The 27,843-nt window shown below is 40.8% G+C and overlaps 1 pseudogene; it reads right to left on the reverse strand.

The window, feature by feature from the left end:
• On the reverse strand, window positions 1–27,843 carry LOC136471749 (senescence-specific cysteine protease SAG39-like; annotated as a pseudogene).

Consider the following 27,843-nt stretch of genomic DNA (forward strand, 5'->3'; position numbering starts at 1 on the left):
CTACTCAGTGGGGTAGGAAGGCTCCATGGCCAGGCCACACATGCCTCTCTTGTCTGAAATATCTTTCTCCATCCTCAGATAACCATTCTCTCCCCATGTGGTGCCCCATGAGTTCTTCATCAGCCAATACTTGGTGCCATCACTGGTCTATCCATAACCAATGGCGGCAATCCCATGGTCCAAGTCAGTACCGCAGGAGCCAGTCATCACACCGCAAGAGTAGAACTGAAATGTCATGTCTCCACCGTCGACGGCCACCGACACGGGCTGGTTCGGCACTGCCTTCATCAGGGCTGCCTCGTCATTTGCTGGTACATCCTCATAGCCATTGATGGTTGCAGCACTATTTGATCCGCTCTTGCACTTGCCATCGGCAGCTGTGTAAGGATAGCTGGACTCCGTGGTTAGTCCGCCATTCTTGATGATGAACTTGAAGGCGTCGTCCATCAAACCACCCTCACAGCCCGGGTCCTCACCATGGACATCACAATCTACCAACTCTTGTTCCGAGAGTGAGGTGAGCTTGCCGGTGCTGATTTTCACGATGCCTTCGGTGGCAGCCACAGCTGAGAACGCCCAGCAGCAGCCTACAATTGATTAGGTTTGAACATATTGTTAATTAGAACTTCAGGATCTTATCTTAGCCTAAACATGATCACTAACTAAATCTTATGCGCAAATTAATCTGATACTAACCAGAGTTTGTAGATGTCATCTGAGTGTCTCTGTAGACGTAGAAGAGTTGATGTAGATGAAGTTGATCTTAGTCTTCACCAGATTGAGGCTTGATGCTCCTAGTTGGTGAAGAATGCGATATAGATCCGCAACAATAACTGGATGTGGGTAGACGGCATTTCTAAACCCAACAGCGCCTAATCGATCGATTATGTGAATAGTCACGTAGATTAGAGAGCTTGTGACACCAGGGGCGCCTCTCTTATTTATAATCGTGTTGTGGGTCAGGGGGACGAACCCTTAGAATTTTAAGGGTTGTCACCGATCACGGCAGTTCTTATTTAGTTGGAAATAAATGACGAGTGGGTGGACCAAAAGCTTAACGCTTAATTAATCTCGCAATTAAGTTCAGGATTAGCTGAACCGACCACATTCCAACATTCTCCTACTTGATTGAACGGCTAATGTAATTATGCAACTAATGTTCGCTTTACGCTTATGTTCACACTCAGTACTACAGCAAGACCAGAGCAATGCGTCGTCAGCAGCATTAATCACCACTGGGACCCCATTACCGATAGTTCACTGCAATACCTTGTTAGAACCCTTATTACTTATTGGGAGTACACACTACGCCAGATTTGCATATCACTGCCGGCATCATCACTGCCGGATTTGTGAGAACCGGCAGTGATGTACCTTCACCGCCGGTCATGAGCTTGAAAATAAAAAAATGATTGGGGCTGGGCTAAAACTGGCAGTGAAGGACCACATCACTTCCGGTTTGTGGCTTGAACCAGCAGTGTTTTGGCGGCCACTCATCACTGCCGGTTTAAGCCAAGAGCCGATAGTGATTGGGCTCTATCACTGTCGGTTCTAGCCAAGAACCGACGGTGATAAGTCTACAACACAAAAAGGCTGCAGTCGTCCTCTCCTTCCTCCTCTCTTCCATCTTGAGAACAGATGTGCACGTTTGCACCCTTTTCTCCATTGTTGCGGCTGCTCTTCACCATGAAGCTAGTGCTTAGATTTTGAAGAATGACTTGATGTTTTTGCTTTAAGGTTAGTAATAAACACCCACTCCTTTGATTTTGTTGCTTAATTAGCTTCGTTTTGATCGCTACATTGCTTGATTCTCATTCTAGTTCTTTCTCCATTCTAGAGAGCACTTTTCCAATTGGACATTTGTGCAAGGCTCAAATTGTGGTGAATCCATCATCCAAGCGGTTGGTGTCTATGAACACATTTAAATTCCTAGCTAATTATTCCATGGTGGTCAAGATCGTCATTGTTAGTATGTGACGCTATAATTAGTTCTTAGAAGTAGAGTAGAATAGATGTTCTTCATTATTGCGCAATAATTGTTTTTTACTATGATTTTTAATTTACAGGGCCGGGGCTACCAATTTCAATTTTTCAATAATTAGTGTACAATAATGTTTTCCAAAAATGGTACTTTCGAGCTACAATTGTTGTTCATGAAGCTTGATTTCTTATTAATTCTTTGTAATTACTGTCTCAGTATTTTTTTGTGCAGAGATGGATCGAGAGTGGATGCATCTGTCCCGAACGGACAAGCGGTACATGCATGGCGTCAGCCTGTTTATCACTGATGCCAAAGCCCATGCTGGCAATGGGAATCCTGTCTTCTGCCCATGCAAAGATTGCAAGAATCATAGGAACTTTCATCAAATTGAGTATATACGATCGCACTTGATTACCAGAGGGTTCATGCAAAACTATACGATATGGACTATGCATGGTGAGGTTGGTGTGAATGTTCTGCAGGAAAACGATGATGATGTGGACATGCCTGACATAGCCATCCATGATGCTGATGAGGAACCCGATGTCAATACAGAACCTATGGCCACAGTTAATAATATGTTTAGGAACACACTAGCTGACGACACCGAGGATAACGATGGCATTTCTCAGTTGCTACGTAATGTAGAGACCGGATGTCTTAGTGAAAGACAACTAAGAAAGCTAGAGGAAATGAGACAAGATAGCAAAACACCATTGTACAGGAATTGTCCACTGAGCAAACTGGAAGCCGACATCATGCTATTAGAGTTCAAATCGATAAACGGATTGAGCGATAAAGGCTTCGATTAGTTGTTAGGTATAATATGGAAAATGCTCCCAGAAAAAAACGAGTTGCCTGAAAAGACATACTTGGCCAAGCAAATGATCTGCCCCATCGGCCTCGAGGTTGAAAAAATCCACACGTGTTTCAATGATTGCATATTGTACCGTGGAGAAAAATACAAAGACTTGGACAAATGCCCCAAGTGTGAAGCTCCACGGTACAAGGAAGAGCCGTCAGATGAGGGTACCAAGACCAGAGGAGGTCCCATAAAGGTCATTTGGTATATCCCTATAGCTCCCCGGGTGCATAGGCTGTTTGCATGTGCAAAGTCAGCCAAGTTGTTGCGCCGGCATGACGAAGAGCGTAAGAAAGATACAATGATGAGGCACCCCGCCGATGGGCATGGCTGGAGGACTATCAATACTATGTTCTATAAGGACATCGGTGGAGAGGTAAGGCACCTTTGGTTTGCTTTGAGCACAGATGGGATGAATCCTTTCGACCAGGTTAGAAATAATCATAGCACCTAGCCAGTGACGCTCTGTATATACAACCTTCCACCTTGGGTCTGTATGAAGCGGTTGTACATCCAGATGCCACTACTGATCCAAGGGCCAAGACAACCTGGAAATGACATCGATGTGTTTCTAGAACCAGTGATCGATGAACTAGTGGAGATGTTTAAAAAGGGTGTGCTGGATGTTTGGGACGAGTACAAAAAGGAACATGTCACGAACAAGGGAGTACTTATCGCTACAATCACAGACCTGCCAGATCGAGGTTCGTTGTCCGGAGAGAAGACAAAAGGCTATACTAGATGTGTCGAGTGCTTGGACGACACCGATGCAGTAAATCTGCCAAATAACTCAAAGATAGTTTATATGGGACACCGTAGGTTCCTACCTAAGGATCACCCTTACCGCAGGAACAGAAAATATTTCAATGGTACTATTGAGAAACGCTTAGCTCCAAAATATTGAGACAGGCCTGCGATACTTCGAGAACTCAACAAACTAGAGGTTGTCCTTGGGAAGGAGGACAATGCAGTAGCAGCGCCTGATGGGAGCGTTTGGAAAAAAAATCGGTTTTCTGGAAACTACCTTACTAGCCATTTCTGAGTGTACGCCACTGTCTTGATCCCATGCACATCACTAAAAACATGTGCGCTAACACTCTTAACACCTTGATGGACATCATGGGGACATCGAAGGATTCACTAGCCACACGCCTGGACATGCAACACTTGGGAATCAGGAAGGAGCTGCACCCCGCGGAGCTAGAGAATGACCAGTTCGAACTTTTGGTTGCGTCATGGACATTGAAGAAGGAAGAAAAGCGTATGCTTATTTCTTTCTTCAATGAACTCAAAGTCCTGATGAGCTACTGTGCGAACCCGAAGAGGCTAGTGAACATGAGAGAACTCAAGTTCAACTATGGCCCTATGAAGGCCCATGACTGTCATGTCATTATGACTCAGCTGCTCCCTGTTGCCCTGCGTGGTATCCTCCCCCAAAGGTCCACGCCCCAATCATAAAGCTTTGCTCGTTCTTCAATGTGATCTCAAAAAGATCATTGATGTGTCCACGCTAGAGCAGCTGCAGCGGGACAGCCAAAACTCTTGTTAGGCTTGAGATGCATTTCCTGCCGACTTACTTTGATATCTCATTGCATCTGCTCATTGATCTTGTTGACCAAATTAGAGCACTTGGCCCAATGTATCTGTATCAGATATTCTCTTTCGAAAGATTGATGAAAGTTTTTAGGAGGTATGTTAGGAACAGATTTAGGCCAGAAGGGGGCATGGTTGAAGGATGGTCAATGGAGGAGGCCATTGAGTTCTGCACATATTATCTGGATATCAAAAGGGTTGGAGTTCCAAAATCTCATCACAAGGGAAGACTACGTGGCAAAGGAATGATTAGGGAGAAATATGTTACAGTAGATGACCCTATTTCTTTCAGACAAGCACAGTTCGCTGTTCTCCAGCAAGCTGAGCGTGTGATGCCATACATTGACGAGCATAGGCAATCGCTGCAAACTCTATATCCGAGCAGGTCACAGGCTTGGCCTAGATAAAAAACATAAGAAGAAATTTGTCAACTGGTTGTGACGTCACTTGCTTGGAATAAAGTTGGGTAATCAACTGGATACCTTAGCCAAGGGACCTTTGAGTACATATCATAAGTACCAAGGGTATGAGATCAATGGATTCACATTTTATACAAAAAAGCAAGATAGAAAGAGCACATACCAAAATTATGGTGTTCGTTTTGATGCTCACGATGAAAACAGCAACGTGCAGGCGACGTACTATGGTTTCATAGAGGAGATATGGGAGCTAGCCTATGGTCCGTTGAATGCGGCTCTTTTTCGCTGCCAGTGGGTCCGGCTCAAGAAAATCAACACTGACAGCGAAGGGTTCACTACCGTTGATCTCACTGAGACCGCATACAGAGACGACCCCTTCATCCTTGCAAGAGATGTTATGCAAGTCTTCTATGCAAGGGACAACAAGACAAAAGGAAGGCTAAAAGTAGTCCTGGAAGGGAAAAGGAAGATTATCGGTGTCGATGGAGTGACGGACGAAGAAGACTACATGGGCTATCAGGAAATGCCTCCATTCAGGGTGAACATACCCCTACCTATCATTCAAGAGGGTGACAAACCTGCTTACGTATGGCTTGATCACAATGAGGCCCTCATTATTGATGCACCTAAAGATAGTTAGATTATTGTTAACTATGTAATCATTATGCACATAACCGTGAAGGATGTTTGATCTTGATAAAACTCTCATCTCCTCTCCCCTCCTCGTTAATACTCTACCAACTCAGCAAATATGCCGACGTATCATAGCAATTAATAAGAATGAAAGTTATTTAAAACTACCATTGAGACTGACCTTATTACTATTCAAACACTCGATTAGACACCGGACGTAACATTTCCAAACTTTACTCTCTAAATTTAAATACCAGCTAAATATAAATATAAATATATATGTCTAGACTTTCGATAGAAGGACATTGGGGTGGCCATTCTCTTCCAAGCTACTACTAGTAGTGAGGGATCCACAGCTCCTTGGCGCCACTGGTCCCCAACCAGTTTGTAGTCCCTGCTCGCAATACTCGAAGGAGCCCAGCCCACAGTCGGCATTAAGCAAACTTTTACACAGGCTCTAATGTGCCATAGGGATAAGAATTTTGTGGAGGTGGATGACAAAATCTATTGGGTCCAAGATGAAATTCACCCTCTTTTGTCTCATTTGGCACAGAGAAAAATATAATAAATAAAAAAACTAATCAGAAAAACCTAAGATCCTGTGTGGGGTCTTAATTTGGGTGTACATGCTTTCCAAAAAAAAATTCAAGCCATTTCGACATAGACGGAGTATACATGATTCACAGAGGTACATGTGCCCTTTCATCGAACCATGACTATACACATAGGTTATCAAGGTTTCTGTGATTCATAGGCATTCCGGTGTTGTATTCATCTCAAACTTTTTCTTAGGCTTGCACGTGCCACGTGTGAAGGAAACACCAAGTTTGGGATTTTTTGGATATGGTTTGCTACTTTCTGAGGTTTAATTGAATTTTCGCGCGACGACACCGTTTAATTATAGGTTGAACTAAGTGTACCCACGAAAAAAATCTGGAATAGTGCTAAACTTTTACACATGCTCTAATGTGCCCTAGGGATAAGAATTTTGTGGAGGTGGATGAAAAAATCTGTTGGGTTCAAGATGAAATTCACCCTCTTTTGTCTCATTCGGCACAAAGAAAAATATAATAAATAAAAAAACTAATAAATAAAACCTAAGATCATGTGTGGGGTCTTAATTTGGGTGTACATGCTTGTAAAAAAAAAATTCAAGCCATTTCGACATAGGCGGAGTATACATGCTTCATAGAGGTACACGTGCCATTTCATCGAACCATGACTATACACATAGGTTATCAAGGTTTCTGTGGTTCATAGGCATTCCGGTGTCGTATTGGTCTCAAACTTTTTCTTAGGCTTGCACATGCCACGTGTGAAGGAAACATCTAGTTTGGGATTTTCCGGAGATGGTTTGCTACTTTCTGAGATTTAATTGAATTTTCGCGCGACGACATCGATTAATTATAGGTTGAACTGAGTCTACCCACGAAAAGATCTGAAATGGTGCCAAACTTTTACACAGGCTCTAATGTGCCCTAGGGATAAGAATTTTGTGGAGGTTTATGAAAAAAACTATTGGGTCCAAGATGAAATTCACCCTCTTTTGTCTCATTCAGCACACAAAAAAATATAATAAATAAAAAAACTGATCAGAAAAACCAAAGATCCTGTGTGGGGTCTTAATTTAGGTGTACAAGCTTACCAAAAATTTTTTAAGCCATTTCGACATAGGAATACATATGCTTCTATTTATTTAGTATATAAAAGAATTTTTTTTAATATATATAAACATCACTGTCGGTTTAAAAAATGGCATTGATGAGAATAAACCGACAGTGATACTGGTTATCACTGTCGGTTTATTTTGAAAACCTGCAATGATATATAAAAAATTAAAAAAAATTGTGCCAGCCCTCGAGTTCGAGCTCGGTCTCATGCTGCAGAGTTCAGAGACTTAACCGCTGCGCTAGTATAGGATGTGTGCCAAGGGTTATTTACTTTTTTCTTTTGACCTTTAGGCTGCTTAATAAATTATAAAATAGAACAAAAAAATTTGGGCCGTCTGGGACTCGAACATGGGTCTCGGGGGCTAAGTTGAGGGGTCTTCACCGTTGTGCCAGTAGGAGGAGTTCAAAAGAAAACAAAAAGTTATCCTACTTATTAACACCTAAATTAACACCTAACTGCTACACCACAGTACTATCGGTTTGGGGGATGACCCGGCAGTGATGTACCCATTCACTGTCGGTTTACAATCAAAACCAGCAGTAATGAGCTATTTCCCAAAGTAAATTAATAATTTATAAAATAGAACAAAAAAATTGGGCCGCCTGAGACTCGAACACGGGTCTCGGGGGCTAAGTTGAGGGGTCTTAACCGTTGCGCCAGTAGGAGGAGTTCTAAAGAAAACAAAAAATTATCCTACTTAACACCTAACCACTACACCACATCACTGCCGGTTTGGGGAATGACCCGGCAGTGATGTACCCCATCACTGTCGGTTGACAATCAAAACCGACAGTGATGAGCTACTGGTATAAAAGAGGCGCGGGTTGAAATTATCCAAATTCATTTCAACCCCACGCCAACCCCTCCCCCCACGTCGGAGCACCGCCCCACGCCATCCACCACCCCACGCCGGAGCACCACCCCATGCCATCCACCACCCCAAGCCAGAGTACAGCGCCGTCCGTGCCCTCGTTCCTCATCCACGATGCCGGCCGTGCCCCTCCTCCTCCACACCTGCACTCCCACTGCCGAGGCCTTCAGGAGCGCGCGGACATCTGCTTTCCCACCCCCACGGTGAGTGCGTGGCTCACTGCCCGCTATGTGTCTGATGAAATGTCCCACGGTGTCCCACAACTGCTTACTTGAATCAGTAGAGGCTTTTCATTTACCAAGTACTACAACTTATTGTTTGATATGATAATTTACTTACCAAAGTTTATGTTACTGCTACTTTATTGCAATGCTAGCATACAGTTTGATCATGAATGTCTAGTCTGTAGTGCCACCGATGCTCAATGTTTTTGGATGTGAGGATAGAGTATATATATTTTAGACCTATAGAACTAATATATGTACATCTGGTTAAATAATATCTGCTATACTCCAATTTTTAAAATGCATCAGCCCCCCACACCCATCATTTTTAAAGAGACAATTTAGAAATAGGGTGAGATATTATTTAACCCTCCAAACTTGCAATTCACCGTAAAGGGTACATATTAAAAAACAAATATTCCTTGAGAGCATGGTACAACCATATGAGTTTGTCAATCAGACAATGTAACATGCATATAACTATCATGTCCCATTGTTTCTGTACAAAGCACTATTGAGCATTTGAGGGATACAGTTGCAAAGCCAGCTAATAGAGAAGTAGCTTATTTCTTAGCCACATCAACTGAGGGCCTAGGCCTTCAATGGTAACCGGTCTTGCCATGGAACCGCCCTCTTACCTTCACTTGCAAGAGAGTTTCCTGTATCCCTACAAACTGATAATTTGACATCAGTTGTCATCATATCTTCATCCACCCTGACCTGATCAAACTTTTTGACTTCTAGATGGCCCTGTTGCCCCTGGCGATCATTCCCCACATCATTCTGCAGACAAGAAAGCCCTTTTAATTGCCATAAAAACACTTTTCTTGTACAGATTATGTTAATTCATGAACTCCACCACTTTAGTATCAAATTCGACTTCTAGCAATAGAGATGAGATTTTGGTCCAAACATAACGCTCACCATTTAACAAAAAGAAGACAACATTGATCACTTTAGTGTAGTCATCATTGATAGAATCCCAAAATCATGAACAAAACATGCCCCATTTAGCAAATAAACTGTAGAATTTTCCATTAATAGTAGATGCATTGCATTACCTATCAGAGATCATATTTACGCCCTTTTCCTTCCATTGTCATGAAACGTCGAACCATAGCCTCATTGGTCACTTTCTTCATTTCTTCTTTCTCTAGATAGCAAATAAGTCTATGACTCAAGTGCTGATCACCCATGTGATTAGACAAAGTTGTTTTGACAATCTTCATTCCCGAAAAGCATCTCTCAACTGTTGCAGTAGCGACAGGCAATACTAGCAAAGCAATGCACATAATAAGCTGTTTTACTTTCTCTCATGATCAATGATTGCAAAGTGAGTATTTTATGTGCATTATGTGATTTAGTAAAATAGACTTTGTAGCCCTGTAAAATTTTCATTTGAAATGTCAGGATTGCTTGGAGGATGAGTAACATTAAATAGATTTAGTTTGGCCATATAACTTGAATAATAACTCTTGTTCAGTGAGATACCATTACCACTTACCACATGCCTAATTTACTCAAATGTATAGGCAACCATGGCATGGTATGTAGTGCATGTTGGTCACATGCCTGGGATTTATCGAACCTAGGAAGATTGCTATGCTCAAGTCAATCGCTACCCTGGTAATTTGCACAAAAAGTACAACACAGAAGTTGAAGCTTTGAGGGCCTACTATAGTCATCCGGCCTATCTTGCAAACCATGGGCAACCGACCTACTATGGTCCAATGAATGCAAACCATGGCCATCCGCTGGCACTGGAGATTGAAGAGAAGCCACCCACCAGAGATGTGAAGATTAGGAGAATTGCTCCTTGGTCTTGGAAAGATGTCATGCTTTTATTTATGGCTATGGTCATTGCTTTTCTTATTTTGAAGTTGATGTAGGCTTAGTTTCATATAACAGTAGGTGGACTTTGTTGTATGTGGTCAATCAAACAATGAATTTGTTCTAGGTGAACATATGCTATTATTTGACTTTGTTGTATGTGGACTTATTATTAGACTTTGCATTAAACATATTATATATATATATATGAACATATGCTATTAGTAGTTGTCCGCAGCCAAAACTAACCACGATCGTATCACAGCCATGACTCATAGTCGCCTGTTACCCCATCATCAAAGAACAGTTTGGCAATAAGAAGCGGCTGATATCGCTGGGACAGGAGAGCCGCATGATCTGACAAACGGTGATGGTGCCAATCAGGATGGTGAGAACGAGCAGCCATGGACCCCGTCTGGCCTACTCGATCTGGGTTAAAATGACCAAGATAGCCAGGTAACTTTGGTATCATGTGACTATGTAGCCACACATGCTAATCAATTGAGAGGGTGATGGCTTACTTGGTGTCTCTAGCAGGAGCCTCCGCCGACCGAGGAGCCAGAGGGTTCGGGTAGAAGGAAGGCTAGATCCAAGCGAGGCGTGTCAAAGATTCCTGTTGGTAGGAATGCACACTAGCATATTACTGAGTTCGATGAATTCAGGGATCCACTCTCACTGCCTATAGCTTTGACAAAATACAAGACTATCCTTAGGTTACTCGTTAGGGACTTCATCCCGATTAGGTATAGGAAGTGGATTGGGAAAGATGATGACCCGTGGAGGGTTCCCAAAAGTGAGAAGGATTACATATGGGATATCAAGATCCTAGAGTATTTCACTTTCCCAACGGAGTATGACAAGGAGTTAGTCAAGAAAAAAGCAAAAGAAATCATGGGGACATGCTTCAAGAATTTCAAGGGGACATTGTACAAGAATTTTGTCCTCCAAAATAAAGAGCCAGATTTCAATGGTGGACAGTTTAGCAAGCAGAAAGACTTCTGGCAGGATTTCAAGGAATACAGGTTATCCGAGGAGTACTTAGAACTGAGCAGGAAGAATAAGGAGAACTCGTAGAAAGCGATGAATTCTCATCATCTCGGCTCTCGTGGCTACGCTAAAAAGATGCCAGAATTTAAAGCAGAACTTCAAAAGATGGATCGCCTTGCTGAGGAAGACGTTTAGGTTGAGACCACCGATTGGGAGCCTAGATCGGTAATATACTATATGGGGAGGAATGTACGCCACGCAGAGGATGGGAGCTTTAGCTCCACAAATCAACCCATGAGCGAACTCATCCAGAGGATCTCCTAGGTAATTGAGGAGGTGAGGTAAGGAACTCGCACTTCTAATAGGGAGAAAGACATGCTCACCCAAGCACTCAGAACCAAGAAGCACTCTGGTCGCTCTAGAGGAACTAGTGTTGTTCCTTGGAAACTAGCATTCCCCCAAAAATCTAACACTTACCGGAGCCGCTCGAGGGGTAGAGCGGATCAGGAGGCAGAGTATTTGAGGTGACTAATAGAGATGGAAGAAAGAATGGACGCATGGATTGAGGCGACTGTTGAAGCACGAGTCTAGCAAATTTTGTTGTCCAAGGGGTTAGGAGTACCACAAAACCCTACTCCTACTGCCTTTAGCCCATAGTTTAGGGGTCGCAGCAGCTGTGGATCGAACCCGCTCGACAAAGAAGATGCGAATGTGCCTCATCCGGTGGACGGCATCACTGAACCCATCAATGTCAAGTTGTACATCCGTTAGGAATGGACAAAGGACAAGGTGGCGCTCGGCTAGGCCTGGCCTGCGAGAGATGGGCCATTAATGGCCACCCAATTCCACAGGGGTATGCTCGTATCACCATTGACAGAATACTTGATAAGAAGTATAACAAGATACACATTGAGTACCCTATAGCGGAAGATAGGTCAAAACTTGGTCATAACAAGGGCTCTCAAGTGGCCTAGCGCAAGCGCTTCATTAAGCTTGACCACCAATTGTCCTCTGATGATGAGGACTATTGCGAGTCTTCGCCCACCCACGATGATCACTCACCATCTCCCAACAGAGATCACTCCCCTCCTCAACCCTTGCCATCACCCTCGAGAAGACAGAGGTCTCCTTCTATTCCTCCTCGTCCGACTCTATCTTCATCAGCCTTGAGAAAAGAGACTCCTCCTCCTCCTCCATCTTCATCAGCCCCAGGAAAATAGAATTCTCGTTGTCATCCTCCTCCTCCACCTCAGCCCAAAATAAGATCAAGGACATACTCGCAGTCACAGAAAAGGTCCTCGAATTCAATCGCTAATGCTCCCAAAGTGGACCAACAAAAAAAGAAAAAGGTTGTTCAGTGGCAGCGTTACAAACTTGATGGAAGGAAAATTTACAGCACACATCTTAAAGGAAGATTGTATAAGTTTCTTCAATCTTTGTGCCTCACTGCCTCTGTTTTTTTTGAAGTCTGAATTCAAAAGGCAAACACAGAATCAGTACGCTACAACAAGAGCCGATGAAATACACAATGAAGATTTAAGGAAGATACAGAAGTTCGTCGAAGACAACCCCGAATTAACCATGGAAGAGGCCGTGACAATCTATTATGATGTACAAGGGACGGCAACACCGGCAATGAAGTATGAAAGGGGCAATCTTTTGGTTCCCGATCATGAGTATAAAAATTTGACAACATATATGCGCCGGTTGCATGAATATTACATGGCTCAAATAACAGAGATGGAGGACTTTGGTTTTGAGGTTATTATCCGTTCGCCACATATTTTTAATTATCCTGAAGAAGAGAAATTCGATGTCGAGTGGGAGTGCTTATTCCAGCTATACCAGAAATGCTCTCTCGATACACAAATGTTGACGATGTGGACTATGTGAGTACCCTACACGCATGATATTACAATTAACTACTCTCTCGGGACACAAATTGTTAACTTTTGAGCACTTCCCATGTTTTTATGTAGGTGTATAGCAAAATTTTGCATTCTAAAAAGCAAATGAGATAACATAGGCTTCTTGGACCCCTTGCGAGTCAATGAGAAGACATGTCTAGGCCTCCATGGATGTGACGTGGAAGACCTAAAATAGAGATTTATTGCTGTTTTCGACGAATTCAAGATGAAGAACAAAACCCACATACTTCTAACATACAACTGCGAGTATGTGTTCTCGGCTTTTAATTTTAAGCTTATTTTTTCGTTAAGATTATTCGATAATTAGGATTCTATGATTGTAGCCACCATTTCGTTTTCATTTGTGTTAATCTTGCCAAAAATTTGATCGAGATGTGGGACTCGAAGAAAAAACCATTTCATCATCTGAATGCACCTGTGGTAGTGCTGAATTAGTAAGCGATCCTAATAACATATTATTTTCTAATCACACATACTGCTTTCTAACATTTCTCCTTTTAATGTTGCGCAGTGTCCGAAGAAGACATATCGGTGGGACATAGGTCCCATTCAAGGTTGTCGAAATGGAGGGGAAGTACCTAAAACAGCCGATAGGAAACAATGAATGCGGGTTTTATGTAATGTGGGCAATGCTTCGCTATATCGGTGGGAAATCGGAAGAAGCCGATAAGTTGGTGTGTATAATCCCCATTTCATTTATGTCTGTTAATCATTCAACAAAATGATTTATTGATTCCTCTTTGGATATCATCTTTTTTGAACGACAGCGCAAGAAATATAACCACAAAAGGCTGTTAGACATGGAGATTGCCACGCTGCAATCGGAGCCGGCAAAATTCATCTTAGCCGAGTTATTGGAAAAAGATGGAGTATTTTCTATTGCACAATCCATGAAGTTCAAGACCAGTATGACCCAGAGCGTCTCCTAGATTATTGTAAAAAGTCCGAGAAGCATTGCACAATCTGTGAAGTCCGAGAACAATTCTTTTTTATTTTGAGGGATCGAGATCTTGATAAGAACATTTGAACTATAACCGTAACATTTGTAATATTTAATATTGATGGACCTGTCGTCTAAGTAGCGTATATAAAGCGAAACCCGATTCCACGAAAAAAATATAAATTAAAATAAATTATAAAACAATAAAATGCGAACATGACATCACTGCCGGTTAGCAGAAAACCGGCAGTGTTGTCATAAACATCACTGCCGGTTAGCAACAAACCGGTAGTGATGGCACTACCGGCTGGAGCCACAAACCGGCAGCGTTGGCTTAGCCATCACTACCGGTTCTTGCCACAAACCGGTAGTGATGTTTATGACAACACTGCCGGTTCAAACATAATCCGACAGTGTTGGTGGAAATGAACTCTACCGGGTGGTCTTATGAACCGGCAGTGTTGGTGGAATAGAACTCTACCGGTTGTGTAAAGAACCGGCAGTGAAGTTGAAGAACACTGCCAGTTTGTAAGAACCGATAGTGATAGCTTACCCTCATCACTGCCGGTATTGTTGTGCCGGTTCAAAATCCGGCAGTGATGGAGTATTTTGATCCAGCAGTGAAGTACAATTCTGACATAGTGACATGGCCCTATTACCAGTTAGAACCCTTATTACTTATTGGGAGTACATGGCCCTATTACTAGGAATCTAGTCAGAGACTACACTAAAACCCAAATTGATTTGCATGCTCATAAATGGGTAAGTGTTAAGACTCAAATAATCAAATATCCTAGTATCAGCTTAGTTCTTATTTTTCTCAAGCTTAATAATCTGATCCTAGGTTCTTTCTTTCACAACATTTAATCAATGTGCTTGGCATCAACATTTGATGCGTTGTTACTCAAAATAATACTGCAACTCAACTGTAGGCCTATAATAGTATGTCAATACTCAATATTGGGATAATATCTCTTAAGCCACATAGCCTGTCGTATTCATGCCACTAATTGAGCTCATCTCAATACTAATTATATTTGGAGCTTTCAATAAAGTTGTCCTCTTCTCCAAGAGTAGGTATAATTTAATTGCGTACTTTCTTATACATACTCAAGAGAATTGGCAAATAATTCTTAATTCTTATAAGTGACATGATGACTCTTTTGGTGCCTCATCAATATCTTAAAATTCTTTAACAGTAGACCTATTCTGGATTAATAAACTAATATTTTGCCAAGTATCCCAATGCCAAGTCTAGACTAGTATTGACTTGAGCATTCTTAAAGTTAATGACAGTCAAAGCATATGGAACGCCTTCCTCTTCAACTGTTACTAACTTATTCTTAGAATTATTTGGGATAATTAATCTTACTGCGTTGTACAATTGCACTGTGCAAATAGACAGGCGTGGCATTACTTATGCAAACTCTATCACTTAAGCATTCATTTGATATGCCTTTTGTGATAGTCCTAGTACTCAATTGGTTCTGTATTGGTGTATTTCAATAGCCAAAAACTCAGAGGCTTTACCAAAATATATCATATTAAAAAATTTGGTGAGTAGAAAACTCTTATGTGACATTCCTATTGCCACAAAACTCAACTTCACCCATGTAGAGTATTAGGACAATAAACTTTTCCACCCTTTTTTATAAACATAATTGTCGACTTAATGAAATTCTAAACCATAGTGGGCTATGTTCTTAGTTTAAATCTTTTAAAACTCCCTTTGAAGTCACGCTAAGAATTATAGACCATTTTATAGCCTACTAGTTTGACTTCATCAGGAAACTTATTAACACCCACACTTTATATATACTTATGGACCTAAGCTCATAAAATTGCTTAGTTTAGACTAACAAAATTCCTCTTCTGATGTAATCATCTTATAGATTAATCAAGGATCACAAGCAGATTAATAACAATAAAGGTTTACTTATGTGCCTACTTATCAACTAATGGTTGCTACATATATCTGTTGTGGCTTACTAATTGACTCTTAAAAATCTACAATAGAAACTATAATAATTTAAATGGCGGTATACTAATGACTTATGGCACAAACTGAGATATTTATGTCTTCTTGAGTCATTGATATAGAAAATTGTATCTCACCAATATTTAATCTTCCTCCTTTGTGAACTCCCACTAACTCCCACTGATTTTTGCATTCTCTAGGAACACATCATACCTTAACAACTTAGTGAAACAGTTATAACAATAGAAACACAATCCCTTGGACTTTGCTCCCACTGATGTAGCACCTGGTTTTAAGAACAAAACTAGATACGCACCATATGTGAGCCTAGGAAGTCAAATCTCACATATAGCTACAAATAAGGGTAATATCAAAAGACAATGCTTAAATACATAGCGTATTAGTATAAAGAATATAACCTCAGAGTATAGACAGCGGAAAGACAACTCTGATCTTTAGGCGAAGACTCTAAATCCACAGGGACAACTGACTGGTTGATCACAAGCCTAATTCCTCAAAACTCTAGCAATCTGGTACCCATCCAGGATTTTTATCCAAATAATTGAAAAATAAAGCAAGTGTAAGTACATGTCGTACTCAACAAATATAACATGGGATTCATGAGGCTCAAAAGGCTAACACTGGTTTAACTGCGATTAGCTTTTAATGAGTCATGATTTTAGCAATTGAGTAGCAACAAGTTTATCACAAACCCATAAACACATGATCAGGTAAACATGAATAATGAATAGCATAAACAGTAATAATTAATGAGCATCTTTATCATTAGTATCATCAGTATTCATCATCATTAACCATTAGTGATCATCTATTCCGTAAGGGTTCCAAGGCCGCTTGTGACCGTGAGCACGGCTGATATACCAGTTTTACACTCTGTAGAGGTTGTACACTTTCACTATGAGTCATGATTTACCCTTTCACCTGAGGTAGCTAATCTCATGACCCACTTCCAAGGAAGGTCGGCAAGGTTCACTATGAAGCCTTTCAAAGGTTCATCTAACAAGTTAGGACCATTAGATTCACTCAGCATACTGATATAGGAACCCCCTTCCTGATGACATAATGACACGTAGCCTATACACAAGGAGATAGAGGTTGTCCTATACTTGATTCATCAAGCCATTCTTACGCCAATAAAGGTAACCTCTAACAAGTTAGAAAAGGTCCTCATACTGAGCTAAAGTCAGAGCCATCTAGCCCTCATAGCTGTACTGTAAGTCTCGGATGATCACTTACAGATAAGTCCTTAGGAAGAGAAATCTAGAGCACCATAAAAATAACCCAATGCTCTAGCCCCCTTGTTTCATGTTGCTAAAAGCATGTTTTAGTGTTTATTGTATATACCATTAGTCAAGTCACAAGATCATGGCTTTAGTTAAGCACTAGCATCATACTACCCAATGCAATACCCCATAGGTATCAACGTACAAGGTAACAAAGTACTTGGAAATCCTTAGTGACAGTCAAGGTAGACACATGCATTATAAATTAAATAATTAAAAGTGTATAGGACAACAAAAAAGATCCCATGCTATACTTGCCTTAAAACACCGATCCTTCGGTAAGCTTTAATCTTCAACGTTCTTCTTCTTCTAATTGATCACCATGTATATATCATTGACTGGACGTAATCATAAAGTACCACACAAACATCCGTACAATCATACATGAAGCAAATAATAGATCTAAATTAGAACAATACACCAATCATAGAAAAATAAGTAAAAGAGTTTGAAACACGATTCTACGCATCGCTACGAACACACAGTCGCGAGAAGCACTCTAATCGAAGCTACGGTTGAAAAGATATAACTACCGAGAGACTTGCTTTATACGTGGAAAAGAAAACTATAGGCTTCATTTATTTTAACTATATAAAAGCTTATATAAATTGAATTAAATCAAATTTAGATTCGAATTATAAAACTAAAGTAATACAAATCATATTTTATCTATAAAATCTAGTCGCATAATTATTATTCAAATTAGAGCCTAAACCATGAAATTCTAGAATTAGTTACATGATAAACATTATTACTAATGCGTAGTTTATGTTGTTATGAATCCAATGCGACTTGAATGGGCTAAAACGGAGTTAAAACGTAGAAGATATGAATTAAATAAGATTTCCTTTAATAAAACAATAGATTAAATCTAACCTCGAATTTCAAAAGTTGATAACATACTTAACAGTAGTATGAATAGGTAGATTATGAAATTACTAACCTAACGCAAGTTGAACGGATCAAATCAGAGTTAAAACAGAGAAGTTATGGCTAAAACAAAATCAGTGGCAAATCTGTAAATAAGTGAAAACGTATTTTTGAAGTCAACCGAGTAAAATACGCTTTTAAAAGAAGCAGACGTATTCTATCTAATACGTAATGGACCGCGGCTTCAAATAACTAAAAACCGAAGGGCTCTTTAGTAAGATGGCCACGCGAAGGGGTATCCTCCGATTGAGGCCGTTGGATCTTCACTGGTCGGCCTGGATTAGACAGAGGCAGGGATTGGGGAAAGATTTGGCTGGAACAGTAGAGCCAGGGCGGTGGAAGCCATTACCGCCGGCGTGAAGCTCGCCGGCGCGCACAGGGAAGCGCCTATGGCCATGGTTTTCAATGGGAAAGGCACGGGGTGGAAGAGGAGGTTGAGGCGAGCTCACCTAGCTGCTTCTCGCGGACAAGAGCAGGTCCATGGCGGCGTGCAGCTCCATATGACAACGGCGGTGCTATGGTTCTACAGCGGTGGCACGGCTTGAGGTGAGGGCGGCGGGGTGCGGTCGGCTTATATGGGACGGAGCGGCGTGGCGCGCACGGCAGGGGAGGAGTCAGGAGCGGCACAGACACGGTCTCCATAGCAGCGACGGAGTCCAGCTCGATTACGCACAAGAGGATGAAGAAGACCCCGACAGGTGGGCCAGGCGTGTTAGCGGGACGAAGAGAGGACACGCGGCACATGCTCGACCAGCTATTTTAGAGCTGGTGTGGCTTGGGGCGCACGCAAAACGGAGGGGGAAGCGGCGAGCATGGACCCCACGACGGCATCGAAGTCTGGTTCTAGGACGGGATGAAGAAGACAGCCCTGACCGGTGGGTCCCGAACGTCAGCGGCTGCGCGCGGGAAGAGAAGATAATGCAGCGTCAGAGAGAGAGCGCGCTGGGCCACGCGGAAGAGCGGGAGAAGAAGAGGCGCAGGCGTGCTTGCTAGCGGGCCGCGGCCGTCGGCCCAAGAGGAAGCGGCGCGCGGGGAGACCGGGCCGACCCGGCTGCTGGGCTCTGGTGGCCTACTGGGTTGCTGTGCTTCCAAGCCAGAAGGGAGGGGAGAAAAAAAATGAGAAGCGGGCCAGGCTAAGGGAGGAAGCAGACCATGGCCAGAAGGCAAGGGCTTGCTCTTTTTTTTCCAAATTAATTTTCCTAATATTTTTTCCAAAAGCATTTTGAATATTTTCAATTTGAATCAAATCCACACAATTCAAAGAAACAAATGCACCGGCATGCATGCGCAAACATGTTGCTACCTTTTAATTTAATGATTTTTTTTTATTTTCCTATATGTCTAAATCTTTTTAGCTCTATTTCCAAAAATTCAAATTTTAGGGTGTTACAACTGATTTCTGTGTTCACTAGGAACATAATTAGGGTGCCATGTGGATAGCTCATTTACTTAGAATCTCGTTTCTTATCCTTAGCTTGACAGTACTTATGTCTTGGTAGGGTTTTGCCCAGTAAAAATTTTATGGTCAAATATTCATCAATCTGCGTTAACCAGAATGACAAACATAAGGCATATAAGTCTCCAAAAACAAGCTCTATGAACTAGTCTAATCAGTGTTGGCCAGAATAAACTAGAAAAAGAAACTTGGTGGACATGCAAACACTAATCAGCTTTGGCTAGAAATAGTGAAAGCAAGCCATACTTCAATTAGAGACTAATGTTGGGCTGAGGGACAAAATTAGTATGATTTTCTTATTATTATTTCTCAAGTCCCATACTTTCTTATTGGAATAGAGCATCTCTTTCTTGATGAGACAGTCCATTCTCCCCTTCGAAATGTGGCTTAACTATAGTGACACAATTTCTATAAGGTATCATCACCTAACTAATGATTAACTTAAAGATAATAACATAAGAAAACTCATATCACAGGAAATAAATTTCTAATTTCTACTAATTGATAAGATAAATTATAATGGAATAAATTTGATGTATTCATAAACTCCAAACTCAAGAACATTTGTTAAAAATATAAAGTATCTCATACTAAGATGACAAGTGTGACAAAACCGCCCAATTGATACAAGATCAAGTACGGTTGTCCCCATTTAACATGTTGACACGCGCATACTTTCACTTATATAAACCTGGTAGTCCGCCGAGTGTCATGAAGGACCTCGGTAAATCAACATCACAACCAAGATCACATGAATAAGCAAATACACATCATATATACAGAGTTGCAGTGGAAATAATGTTTACAGTGAATTCACAAATAATAATACAAGTTTGGGTTTCAAAACCAATTAGTGAAAACAACATAGCTTTCAAATGATTACAATAATATAAGTTCCAAATACATTGCTAGCATATGTGACATCCTCTGACAAAAGCATATAGATAAGAACACTATAAAGAGTCGCCGAGCCCACCGGTGGTTAGCCACCATCTTCAGTAGGCCGAGAACTTCACCTGCAACATGGTGGGATAAACCCTGAGTACTCGAATATACTCAGCTAGACTTACTCGTCATAAACCAAAAATAAAGTGACACCAAGGATTATGCATGGCTTTATAAGTGAAGCTATCTTGACAATATTTTGCATAAAAAGCCACTAATTCAACTATACATTTTATAATTCGGTCATCAAGATAATTATAGCTGTTCATCTCTTGGTTAGCACTAACATGTGGCATATCATTTAGTAGCATAACAATAGTAACCATAGCCGATGAAGATTTTCATATTCATCAGAACCATCATATTCCATAATCCAATTACTACGATGCTGGAGCTAGTCGAGTTTCTCACTATCCGAGAGAGACGGCGATTTGAATCGGTTGCAACCAGCTGGGCAGTTATTTCTAACACAAACCCAAACATACCTGCGCCAAGGTAGTCTTAGGTCACCTTTGGTACAACTCAGGTACACATTTCACGGGTTCGATCCGCATCGCACAACCAGGGACAACCAGCTGCCAGGACGATCAGGACTACCCTACCCTTGGGCTCACATCTGGCTCCCCGCACATCCTTACTACCATCCAGAGTGCACACTCTAACAGAATAAGGCCTAGCCTGAGTTGAGCTACTCGGCTTCGTGGTCAGAACGAGTTATCTAGCCAGCTAAGTGAGAGGCATGCGTTCAATCTCGGCAGAAGTGCCAACAATGGTACGGTCCTTAATTGACACAGACGGGATCAACATAGCCAACCCAACACCATTGCATATGAAATCCTGCCCGGTCTCCACTTAAATTACATCCCATGATTATTTTTCCACGATAGCAAATATAGCCAACCATGCTCCGGTATCCACCTATATCTCGTAGGTGATAGGAAATCACCCGACTTCTACTGGTCTAAGCATGGCTAAGTACATATTCGATCCTGGACCTACACAGGGTTCAAGGTATATGTCTGGACAAGGAAATTATATGCATCAAGAGTTTCCAATCAACTCCTATAACCTAATGCATCAAATATAAAAGAACTCAAATTGATATTTGTAAAACATAGGAGGTTTAGAATGCTCTGGGGCTTGCCTGGGATCCAACACAAAGTCAGTTCAGTTAGCTTGCACCGTCTTGGGGAACATCTTCCACTCTAAGCAAGCACTCCAGGGGTCCTTCCATCTTCAGGATAGGTCCACCAACACCGTCTTCTGGTTTGACTCCATTATCACGTGCTTCACATTCATACGTTGTGCATCTAGCATACCTAGATGAGATGCAATAATGCAAGTGCATAAATGATATGCATCATATAAAAGCATTCAAGACAAGTATAAGGTTACACCTCAAGACATATGCACTTAGAGTTGTTTCACTAAACATCACACAATCTATTATAAAAAGATAGCAAGCACATCAAGCATGGCACCCAGTTAACTTAAGTTTAGCTATTACAAGCATTCATCAATCAAGAATTAACAAAACATGTTTAGCCAAACAAGAGTAAGCTAATGCAATCAACTTAGTGCATGCACATAATCTGGATAGCAGTACAAAAGCCACTTGTTTCAACCATAACTGGAGTTATAGGCATCAAACAAAGGTGATCTTAGACTTTCTAGAAATATTAGAAAATTGTCTACAACTTTGTTATTAACACCAGAAGCTAATTCAACAACTAACAAGGTCAAAATACATCATGAAGCAGAGCTTATACAATTAAGGGCAGAAAGCTAATAGTAACTTTAGCAATGCATATCTCGAGTTCTATTCATCTAAAAAGCATGATCCTTAACTTTATAGAAATAGTATTAAGTTATCTATAACTTTCTTATTATCATCTTAAGATGATTCTACAGCTAACAAGGTTAAACGACATCAAGAAGGCATCTAAAAAGCTAACAGCAAATTTTAAAATCTATAACTCCTAAACCAGCAGGCTTAAAATCATAAAATTTTAGCAAAAGCAATATAAGGAAATTATCTATAACTTTTGTATTCAACATATCTATAGAAAACATCATTTGCATCACGAAAATATCACCACCACAGAAACTATACATGCAGCCATTTTTAGCACATAAGCAAAGTGGTGCTTCACTTGATTCTATAACAAGGTGACATAAAAGCACATCCAACACATAGCTCTAATCCATCATGAGGAACCCATACAACCTCATCTCAAACCAACACATGACATTAGCATCACAAGAACCATGTATAAACATCTAATAAGAAAAGCACATGCTCCTTCAAAGTTTAATTAACATGCAACTAATAAAAAGGTGATGTTGCAAACATTCTAATTTGGAGCCTAGGTTTTTATGAGAGAGATATGATAACAAAGCATGGAACTGTACAAATTTTACATGCTCAAGTTTTATAAATTGATTATTACATGCAAAACAAGTTTTAATTGCAAATAAGCATGTGAGAGGAAGACAAATCTAAACCTCCACATTTTCTATAAACACATGACCAAATTAGGTTTGATTAGGTTACCACCATACCATGCAAAGGCAATGGAACAACATTTTCCATTTTTTTACACCTTATGATATTTATCAAGCATTTACAACTACTTATCAAGCACCTAGCAAGGTAAATTAATAACTCAGTAATACATGCACAAAAAATTATGAAATTTTAACCAGATCTCATGCATCACATATATATACTACAATTAAAATTTCATGCCATTTGGAGCACTACAACTTCATGTATGAGAATAACAAGCAAAATAAGCTAAAATTGCCTATTTAACAAGATTAAGTCAAAACATTATAAAAACAGAACACAATTAGCATGTTTAATATTTTTATTAGCAATATCATGTCATCATAAGATTAAAACAACTAGAATTACCATTTTTGGACTTCTATAACTCAAGATATGCATCTGTCCAACTTAAAAGCATTTTTAAAAGCACTTTACAAGAATAAATAAAAACAGCAGAAACTTTCTACTAACACATATCATATTATGACTCTACTGCATAGATCTACTCACAAGGACTCCAAAACATGTTCGTTTGCTATTTTACATTTTTTCTACAATTTACTATAATTTTCTCAATTTTTAGCCATAAAGGAAAAACAAATTTGCATCGAGGACCCTGAACTTCCACGAAAATAGATTCCAGCGAATAGGTCCCTATAGGTACTATTCACTTGAGTCACAGTCTTTGCACTTAAGCCCTTCCCTTTCTTCTTATTGCTGCGTGAGGCCCTTCATGCGAGTTGGAGCAGAGGAGGTGGACGGTGTCTCGATTTTCTGACGTGCTGGTCAACGGCGGTGGAGGAGAAGTGGTGGCGCAGCTTCCCTGTGGCCAGGCGCACCCACCAAGGGTGCGGCCTAGGTAGCGACCGCCTACAGGCTACCGGCCATGGAGGCGGCGGTCTGTAGTGGCAGCGGCTCTGGCGGACAGGGCGCTGGCGGAGCTCCGGCGACGAGCGGCGGCGGCGGAGTGCCAGGGGGCTCATCTAGGACTGCGCGCATCCATAGGCACCCACGGCTTGCTCCATGCTGAGTTGAGGCGGCCTGGTCACGACGGTAGGTGGCCTAGTGGCCGGTGCTCTGGCAACAGTGGGCTGTAGGGGCGAAGGAAGAGCGCAGAGGGAGTGGAGAGAGTGAGGGAGAGACTAAGAGGAAGCTCAGGCAACTCCAAATTGAGGCGAGGATAGAGCAGGGGCGCGTGCCGTGAAGGAGGACGCACGGCGCTAAGCATGGCGGCCACGGGGCATTGCGTCGAGCATGTGGCGTGCAGTGAAGTGGGCAAGGTGGGAGCCGAATTGGGCTAGCTACGGGCCGATTTAGACCTTGGACCCAAAAGCAAAGTTGTAGCCCAGCTGATGATCTACAAAACTCATTAAGTTGCCTAGTCATTAGAGCTCTCCATTAGCGGCTAATTAAGCCCCAAGTTAGTGTCAACAACTAATCAAGGGTTAAGCCTTGCTCTGCTTGAGCTCGAATTACTTGGTCAAAACATGGTCAAATTTGATCCAACTTCTTCCTATTCTTTCTTCATGGAATTAGCTCCAACTCTTATTTTTGGCTCAACTCAAGTTGCTTAACAAAATCCGAGAACGCGAAATGCCAACCATCATCAACATTGCAAATCTCAGACAGCCAAAATTTCGAGATCCAAAATAGCACTGGGTTCAGTCTTGAGGCCTCAGTTTGACTAAGTTAGGGACCAAACTAGCTCTTGACCCTTAAACAAAGTTTGTTGAGCACAAACTAAACTACAACTTTCATTAAAGGATCAAGGTTTGGATCAGCTTGGTTTGCAAGATATAAGGCTCCAAAGTTTGGTACATGAAACTGAAACTGAGGCTTAGTTGACTCCTAGAAACAGTTAGCATTTGCTGCTTTTGAAACTAACTTCGAAGATCCAAATGAACCCCAAACTTGATGAGACTTACTTCATTATTTCCAGCACAAATTGTACTTCAACTCACATTAAGGAATCTAGTTGAGTTACCATATGAATTTGGAAGATAAAAATTTATAAACATGTCAACTCGCTGTTGTCAAACAGGGACTTGGAAATATTTTAGGGGGGCAAAACAACACTGCATTCAAACTTGAGACCCCTATATGAGAAACTTAGAAGTTGAATCAGGTCTTGGTCCAAAAATAAAGTTTGTTCTACTTAAGCAGAACTACAACTTTTATTTAAGGTCCAACTCCATGCAAGCACTCCAATGGTTGGTCAACATAGGTCAAAACCATATCATGGAAAAGACAATTTTAGCTATTTCCACACTTAGAAGCATTTTCTTGACATCTGCCCAACATAAACCCTTCATGATTTTTGTTGTAGAGTTCAATTATAGTCATTTGGGCAAGGTAGCAAGGTTTGGTCGACATCCCATGTTTCCATTTGCTTAATGAAGCAATTTAAGCAAAATGTAACTTATCATTTCATGTGACTTTTTGGCTCCAAACTTCATAAAACCTTTCCAATAGTTAATGTAGATGGAAATGCATGTGAGGCACATGAAAGAGGCACTTTTTACATTAATCAGGCATACCTCTGAAAAAGGTCAATATAGAAGCAAATGTGTGTTGTCCAAGTTTAAGTTGGGGCTCATTCTTAGAGAGTTGATCCCAACACCTTTGTCACCACTCACAAGTTTGAACTAGAGCTCTTAATTACCACTAAACTTGTCATGTTGGAGCTCAAACCCTCTGCTTAACTGGTGACAAACACCTGGGGTGTTACAATAAGCATCATTAAGAACTAAGTTTGAAACTAATCTAATGGAAAGCTCCATTGCTCGACTTCATCTTTATTCCATCAATGGCTCCTTAGACTTTGCTCCCCTTGCTCCCCTGGTTTGGCAAGACCTGAGGAGAAGTTAAGATATGCATTATTGCACCTTAGTTAATCCACCATATGTTGGGGAAATATCTTAAGTAAAACTTATGAGACAACTTAAGTTACCTGTCTTTCGAAGCCATTCTTATACTTATCATCAATTTGGTAACTTACAAAATTTGCAGACCGTTGGAAACTTATCATTTTGAGCATGTTTGGTATGGTTTTCTGGCATAGAACTCATAAGGCAATTTACCATAAACTCATCAGACACATGTAATCCAAGTGCCTTCAATTCATAAGCCATATCAAACAAGCTTTAAATTGGTTACCCAGGCCACTTATTCCATCATAATGGGAAATAATTAAGTTATCAAAGAGGAAAACCTTTCTAAAATGTGCTTTTATGGAGTTGTGAAGCTCCTTAACACTTAATTCCCTGTTATCCTTTTTAGTAGGGAAAAATTCCTCATATCAAAAGAGATTGAGTATCTTATGATCATTTTTGCAATCCTATCGGATTTCTCCCATTTTTCTAATTTAGGAGTGTACTCCTTCGTCCTCTCAATATAGTAATCATAAATAGGAGAAGGAGCAGGTGGTTTTTCCTCAATAAGCGCATAATCAAGGTCCAGCTCCTTAAGAATGGCATGCACCTGATTATTCCAAGTAGGAAAATTAGTGCAACTTAGGGGTTCTAAGGTACTTATATAGTCTGCATAATTTACTGAAAAAAATTAAAGCAAAATAATGTCTCATTTAGTAAGCTGTATATAAGATGTACTTAAAGCATGAAGTTAAAACAACGTTGGTCAGTATTAACAGCATGCTTAAGAACTTTAATTTGCATCACCATTGGGCAGAAACAAACCAAAATTCATCTTAAATAACTCATAATTAAAGTCAACGTTGGTCAGAAATTAATTATGAGTTCCATTAAACCAGAGACCATCCTATTATACAGTGGTGGATATAATGTATATATAAATATAAATACTTATTATTAAATGCAAAATTAATGCAAAACATAATCTTAGAGCATCAATATAAAACATAATAATGCTCAAGAAAACATAGAATTAATACTGGAACTAAAACTAAAAACTCAAACTTAAAACTTATTTAAATAGTGCATAAAACTAAGTAAGTAAAATGCTCTAAAGAAAAAATTCTTAAACTTAAATATTCTCAGCAACATATTTCCAAAAACATACTAAGATTAACTTAAAGATTACTAAATAAAATGGATAATAAACTTTATATGAAATGGGAATAAATATCATCATGAGGCCATTACGGCAGTTCTTATTTAGTTGGAAATAAATGACGAGTGGGTGGACTAAAAGATTAATGCTTAATTAATCTCGTAATTAAGTTTAGGATTAGCCGAACCGATCACATTCCAACACATATGTTATCGTTACACACAATATATAGCTGCTCAAAAGTATTGTTAGCTACAATATATACTTACCACACTGCCCTTGATCCTTAATGGGAGTGACGCCACCCTTGGTCCTCCAGTCGATGGTCGCCGGAAGTGCTTCGATGCTAACATTCACGTATCTAAATCCAGTAGGGACCTTCACCGGGCTAGGTTTGAAGCCCTTGTTAGTCTTGGTGGCCCTAAACTCGTCGTTGGTGAGGTCCGCGAATTGGTTGATGCCGAGCCTGCAGAACTTGCGGTTCCCGGCAGCGTTGAACGACTCGATGAACTTGACATTTGCCTTGAACACCTCAAACCTCTGCGCCTTCTTGGTGGCATCTTTGTAGACGCGGCTGTACCGTGCCATCCACTGCTCATGCCTCTCCATCATTGCTGAGTCGTCGTCGTTCAGGTCGCGGGCAGCGAGTGCTGCACTGCACAAGAAGGGGCCGATGAGGATTATAAAGATCAATGCCTTGGGGGTAGCCAT

Source organism: Miscanthus floridulus, chromosome 8 (assembly GCF_019320115.1).
Source record: "Miscanthus floridulus cultivar M001 chromosome 8, ASM1932011v1, whole genome shotgun sequence".
Taxonomy (NCBI): domain Eukaryota; kingdom Viridiplantae; phylum Streptophyta; class Magnoliopsida; order Poales; family Poaceae; genus Miscanthus; species Miscanthus floridulus.